Raw genomic sequence first — 7,330 nt, 5'->3', positions numbered from 1 at the left:
CTGGACTGGGGTGGGGGGGGTGGCAGGGGACTGGTGCTTCCCTCCGCAGGAGCAGTGCCCCCCCCACTCAGGTGGCACCTGCCCACAGGCACTCAGCTCAGGCAGTCCCAGGGGGTACTGCAGCTTCAGAGGGAAGCACCAGGCCCCCACACAGCTCAGGCTAGCAGGTAGGCTCCAGGGGATAGACGTTTTTTTGTGGGGAGCGGAGCCTGCCTTCCTGGGCTGTTGTCAAGCTGCCTGCATGGGCTTTCTGAAGAGCCCCTGAGATGCACAGAGCCCAGTGCTTCACTCTGCGGCTGTAAGGCAGCAAACTAAAACTCCTCAGAGGAGTTTTAGTTTGCTGGGCCCCAAGTCATTTAAGGTGCATTACGCCACTGAATTTGCTACAGTGGCTGGAATTACTGCACAATACGCCACTGATGTGTGCAAACAGTAACACCATTGAAGTGGTACAAAAGCATTTAACCCACTTTAGTGTCATGCACACATGCCCCTCATTTTGTCTACACATGGCCCAAGGTTCTAAAATATATCCTTGTATGCAAACAGTATGCATGTGCAATAAATTACTTTGCCTGCTGTACCTCTGGAAAAATAAGAATCAGGACATGATTTGCTGATGCTCTGTGGTTCCATTAACCTGCTCTTTTAGCCTAGTTCTCCTCTTGCAGAGTTCCCAAAAATGTGAGGCTACATGCAGCTCGCTTGTGGTTAAAGTTGCCCCTGTGGAACTTTTCTGGCAGGCAGAACCTTTACTTAAGAGAATGCTATAAAATGTGCCCTTGGGCTTACAAATAAGGGAAAGAATTTTATTTCTATACCTGTAACTGCTATTGCTGGAGAGGAAAATACTTGTTGTTTTCTACTGGAGCACTTACTGTGACCATGTGCAGTGTATCTGGCTTAATTTTTCCCACTTGAATTTCTCTTGTTTAGACAGTTCCCATACTGGGGCTCCTGGAAATCATTTCACAGTCAGAAATTCTTGTCTGTGTTAAAAATCTGAGACTTCCTGCAGCTGTAGGATATGAGCCAGCAGACAGGGGATTTGGAGCTTTCTTGCCAAATCCTGCACAGTGCGTGGCAGCAGAAAGATGCATAAGAGCCTTCCAGTTTAGGAGCGAAGGAGGCACTGACAGTTAAACATTAGAACAGAGACAGAAATAAAACATATCATATGTTACTCAGAATCGTTATGTGCATATATTATCTTTTATCACTAATTACTATGAGGACAAAGGAGAGACAGAATGTATCCCTCCCCCATCAAGTGTGGAACCTAGCCTGCTTACTTATTCCTCTGGCATGTCTTCTCTCCTCCTCCATCCCTATAGTCTGGACCTGGACCACCCGTGGAGATCATGGTGCCACAGACACATCTGAGCCCCATTTCCAGAGGAAAAAAGGAGATCTGCTCTCAAAGGAGTTCCTCCATCCACAGTAATAAATGATATAATATGACCTGCAGATGGGAAAATATTCATGTTAGTTTAAAACAAAACATCACTTTTGTCACTGAGATAGAAGAAAAATTACACTTATGGAGCATCTACATGAGGCACATTAATGCATATTAGCCTAATTTCATACACATTATGGGCATGTGTCTACACGTACACACCTTTAATGTGCATTAAAAATGGCAAAATTAGGCTTTAGTTAAAGCACATTAATACACATGTAGATGCAGCCCAGCACAAACCTTAGTGCCAGGTCTGCCCAGCCACTAGGGACACATGGCAGGGCTGCAGGGAATTGGCACTAACTTAAGTGCCAAGTCCCTGCACATGTACACACTTGCCAAAAATAGCTTAATGTGCATTAGCTAAATGCACATTAAATTTAGTCATGTTTAAATGCACATGTAGACATGCCCTTAGAAAGGGTAGAATTGTGGCCCAAATGGAATCAGTAAGTATTTGCTATTGACTTCACTAGGTGCTGGAATTCACCTCTTGTCTTTACTGACAAGTTGAAAATCTTTGCAAGTAACTACACCAAAAAGATCTCACAGAGAACTTAAACTATCCCTCTTGATTCCAAATTATTCTTACGGGGGCTAAGGCCATTTACTAGTTAGTGGACTTTTCTAAAAGTATCCTCTGAGCAGATGGGATTGCCTATTATGCAGCTGAGTATGACTTAAAAACCAAAGAAGCTCAGTTGCAGATGTTTTTAATTGAACACATTCTGAAAACAATTTCAGACCCTCAGATCACCTCTCTTGGAGAGTTCCTATCATCTCAGGGTCTACCTGCTCCAGGGTCCCATCATGCAAGGTTCCAATTTCTCTCTCTGGTAGGGCAGATAAGAAACATTTCAAGAAGTGAAATCATGCTACGTGAAGCTCCATTTTGTGGTGCTGCACCATCCATTACTTGCAATGTATGGCAGCACAGGGAGACATGTGTTATAAGACCCCAAATATCCTCTCTGATCTAGTTCTGTGAACATCAAGTCATCATTCCCAGGACCTATATTGCTTTTGGTACTAGGTGGATGTGTCTACATGTGCAATTAATGCAATTTGGCTTTACTGCACAGTAAATTTACTGCCTCCATAAATGCACTGCATTGGCAGGTAGTAAATTTACTGTATAATAGACTAATTTACTGCACAGTAAGAACCTGCACATATAGACAGTGATGCATTACTGTGCAATAGACTAATCTCATGTAGATACAGCTGGTACTTCCCACAGTCACGTGTCCACAAAATACCAATGCCACTATATACTTCAACTTCATGAACTATAGCTTTAGAAGTAGACTGTTCTTTTTATTCTTTATCTGACTCACAGAAGAATGCACAGTGTTCACCAATAAATTCCCCTAAATAATATGCTCATGATCTATACAGAGCAGGAAGAGATTTTTAAGAACTTATTCCACATGAGATACTATAGAGAGCAACAGGGTGAGTATACTCCTTTACATCCTACCCTATTACTTTCAGGCCCTTGCCAATGTAATATTCCAGTATGGGCCTTTTAGAATGTATAGAATTCATGCGTAAACAAACCACCGCTTGTCTGGAGCATGCTTTAGAGGGAAATCTTTCATTGCTACATTCAATCTCTTCTCATGTATCATCTTACAAATCTACACATTCTAAATTATTTTATAGAGTTCCTAATTTATATAGTCCTTAGCATTCCTAATTTTTGAGGCTCTCATGGAGCTTCATGGTAAATACCTGTAACTGATGTCCCCACTTTAGGAAAGGTAAATAAGCAATACTGTACTATGTTGCAGCTACCAGGGCACACATTTTCCATAAACGCTATAGTATACACACATAACAGGCTCCTTAATGGAGGTTCCAGATAACTCAAGGGAAGGCTTTTCTGCTGCAACTATTTCTTGATTCCAAAGAAAATATAGTTGCTTTCCTGCCATTTTGAGATCCCTACTTTACATTTTCCGAAAAAGGCAATATTTCCCATTGGTTCTATTAAGGTACATTTCTGGGCACCACCTGCCAATTGAAAGACTTCCTTTTTCACATTCAGTTGTAACTAAAATCTTTAGGGTGGTTGTCAGATTTCTTATCCCAATTACAGTGCCACATGCTCCATGGGACTTCAGAGAGGATCTGCTTGCATTTTGAGGCCTTCTATTTAAACACAGGGCAGTATAGTCCTCTGTCAGCATTGAATTACTTCAGTAAAAAAGTTTTTTTAAATTAATTTCAATTACTTCAGTAAAAAAAAAAAGTTGAAAAAAATTCAAGCATTCAACCACATGGTAAATCAATCCCACACCATTTTCCACTGAGATAAAGTCATAAAGTTTTGTCTAAACTAACAGGTTTACCTACCTATATTTCCCCCTAGACCTTATTCAAAGAAAAGAGAATAAATATTATAGATGGTGATCATTAGCTTTTTATTTGCTATTAGCTATTATTTTCTAACTACAGCTATTAAAGCTTCCCCAAGATTATTCACAGCTATTGCTGACCAAGAAGGAGTCACCCAATTTTCAGTCTGTAAGCAAGCTATTCAGCCTGCTGGCTTTTTCAGGAGAATTTGCTCACTTATGAGCTTCTCAGCCAATGCTCCAAAGAAAAGTTCAGGCTTTAAATAAATAATATAAAATAAAATCCCCCTATCATCTCTAGATACTAGGAGGGGAGTTCCTTTCTGCTCTGGCCCCAGCACAGCAATCAGGCCCCTCCTTGTACAAAGTTGTTTCCATCATACCTTGCTTCCTTTCCTCTCTTACTTTGTCTTCCGGGAGCTCTTAAGTTCCCACTGGGATATTTCTTCATTATTCAAATGCTCCAAAGATGGGCTTCCTTAAGAGGGATCACTGTTCCTCTTTAAGGGAAAGACTGCCCTGTTACACAGCCCCAAACAACTAAAATAAACATTGGACTTAATTGTGCTCTGTGTTATGATGTAGCTAGTTTAAAATCCCCATATCATTTCTTGGTATTTTCTATGGAAGCCACTGCAGTATCACTGAGAAATACATCTGTAATGCAAGCAATTAACAATTAATTCATAGTTTTACTGAGCACTGTTCCATCATAGAAGCCTCATGATCGCATACTTCTTTCAACACAGCTGTGTTGCATGCTTTCTTTACTTACACTTGGCACTCCGGGCACCTTAGATTAGATACCTACTTGTAAGATGCCAAGAGTAGAATATGGACTGGCATACAAAGAGAAAAGAAAAATCATTTAACTTTAAAGATGTTGTCCGTACATATATTCCATGACCCACCCTCCTTCCTCTTTGTTACAGCTTGCATTCAACAGCGAAAAAGAAAGTGAGAGTTGGGTCATTGTGCTTATGCTTCATGTTTATACCCAACAGACACTGATAACTAAAGAGTTCCAATCTAGAGCACAGGTTATGGTCATGAATAACAAATGAATATGTATGTGGACTACACATTTTGAATAACTTAAGTGTTTGTCCAAATAACTAGTGATCCATATTCTCTGTATTTATTATACACACACACGTTATACTTGTAACCTGTGCCGGTACGATAGGCTGAGTGATGTGCCAGATTTCAGATCCTCAGGGTGGCAGTAGCCTTGGGAACCCCCCTCAGGCAGATCTGCTGACTGAGGTGTCCCATGGAGAGGCGTGTTTCTCACCCTCACTGCCTAAGAATTTACTCTGAACCCAATTTATTATGTACAACTATATACAGAAAAGAAATGAATAAGCAAAAGAAGAAAAATATCTATAATAACAATAGTTAATAATAAAGCCAACAATTTGAATAAAAGTTACAAACTGCACAATCAGGTGAATAATTCCACCACACTGGGTGGTCCCACTTGCAGCAAAGAACTTCAACAATTACATTCACCAGGTTATAACCCTTTAAAACAGTTTCCCTCCTCCCTCCCCTTCCCCATAATGCAGGTTGATTTTCCTCTGGTCATAATCCCCTTCTTACCCCTCAGCTTGCACCCAAGCGAGCCTTTGCAGCTGCTACATATTATATATGTGTATGTGTATGTTTTATAAAAGAGCCCTAAATATAACAATATAACATTTCAGTATTAAAATTTTCAATCCAGATTTCTTTGCTTACTACTTTCAGTGTAAATCTACACAAACAGCATTTAATGTTGTCCATTCTGGTAAAGTCAATGTCTTCAGTTTAAAGGCCAGATTTATCTTGCAGTTTAGCACAGACTAGAAAGCTAAGAGAAAGGGGCATAGAGAAGGACATAGAATTGTTGAACTATTGGAAGGGTTGGTTGGAAGCTTTATAACAGCCCACAACTAATTTAATTCATAAAAAACAAGCGCTTCAAAAATATGATGACACATCCTTAAATAGTTCCCATATAAGGATTAGAGACACAGAAAGGAAGACTGTGCATTAAAACTTTGAAATGTGGAAAACCCTATTGTGAACCACAGCATTTTAATTTTAGGTTTACAGTCTTTCAGTACCACTACCCAAATTGATCTGTGTGAATGAAAACAATGAAATACCCACTCAGAAATTTAGGGCAGGATTCCCTTCAAATGCAGCAGTATTGAGAAGAAATAATAGACCTTTTAACATAGTTAACTGTTTATTGGTGAGAAGAGATGCATAGATTATACAATAAAAAATAAATACAACATTAAACATCATTTCTTCCTTGACTTACACATTTAAGACTTACAATCATAGTTGTCCTATTTTTTCCCATGAAACTGTTGTTCACATCACTGACAGCAGTGCCTAAAAGAGAGGATATAAACAAAAATCAATATAGCTGTGACAGTGTATACTAGCTGCTCCATGAAATCATAGGCCCTGTATTACTTTAAGGACCAGTGATGTCTACCACATTTCAGAGGAAATGTCAAATTTCACTTTTGGCAGGTAAAAAAGTTTTTTCAAGCCACCATTAAATTCAGTTTTAGTTTGAAGAGTCACTACATAAAAATGATATCTGCTAGCTCAATAGCCCATTTCTCTGTGTTAAGAGAGTCAGAACTCCTAACTTAATGATTAAAATACAAGAAAATCATCTCCCTATTCGCCTGCTCACATTGCACAGCATCATCAATACAATTTTTAATTTAGTTTTGATTTTAGAACTAAGAGCTAGAAAGAACCCAGCTGGTCTTTCAGGTTCTGTCTGACTTTTACAAGGTGGGTAGCTGACTAAAAAGCATGTCTTTACTTATAGGCTTCATATAGACATTACAGCTAGCCACTGTGGGTTAGATTGGTTTAAAAATGGCCCCCAATCTAAGGTACGTCATGGTAGCAGGAGGACTGGGCGGACCTAGTGGTGTCCATGGGGGTGGAGTTCAGGAGAGTTTGGCAGGATTGGAAGGGCTAGTAGGGTCAGTGGGGGGATTGGTGGGTTAATGAGGTATGAAGTAGGGTTGGAGGATCAGGGTGCATTGGCAGGCTGAGAGAAGCTTTTTGATCCTGCCAAACACCTCAGCCCCCCAGGATGCTGCTTAACTGCACCTAATCCCACAAACTTCTCCCAGAGTTGGTTTTACCACCTTTCACCACTCCTGGGAGCCTAACTGAAGTAAATTGGGATGGGGGAAGAGAAGGTGGATCGGGGGGTAGCTTTCTGTGGCATGGGTTGGCAGGATCAGGGCAAGCTGATGGCTCCATAGGGGAGGGTTGGTGGGATCAGGAGGGCTCTTTCCTTCACCAAGGAGTTATTTTTAGCCCCTCATACTCCCCCACACCAGGTGAAGAACATGCCCCCACCAGTGAACCGACCCCTCTGATCCTGCCTGCTCCTCCCACCACCCCAACTTACTTCCATCAACTCTAAGCACCAGCAAATGCCAGTGAAACCAGTACTGGGAGTGGCTTGTAGGCTCAGGGGGGG

The 7,330-nt window shown here is 40.8% G+C and overlaps 1 long non-coding RNA gene across 1 annotated transcript in view; it reads right to left on the bottom strand.

Annotated features, from left to right (window-relative positions):
• Positions 1 to 6,162: 6,162 nt before the first annotated feature.
• LOC109304348 overlaps positions 6,163 to 7,330 on the bottom strand; it is a 3,933-nt gene continuing 2,765 nt past the window's right edge. Inside the window, exon 2 of the long non-coding RNA XR_002099369.1 lies at positions 6,163 to 6,207. This is a non-coding gene — a long non-coding RNA (uncharacterized LOC109304348). The remainder of the gene's footprint in view (positions 6,208 to 7,330) is intronic.

The sequence above is a fragment of the Gavialis gangeticus genome, unplaced genomic scaffold, assembly GCF_001723915.1.
Source record: "Gavialis gangeticus isolate Ggan-Ray unplaced genomic scaffold, GavGan_comp1, whole genome shotgun sequence".
Classification (NCBI taxonomy): domain Eukaryota; kingdom Metazoa; phylum Chordata; order Crocodylia; family Gavialidae; genus Gavialis; species Gavialis gangeticus.
Note: the sequence above shows the minus strand (reverse complement) of the source record. Positions and strands in the feature narration are given on the sequence as shown.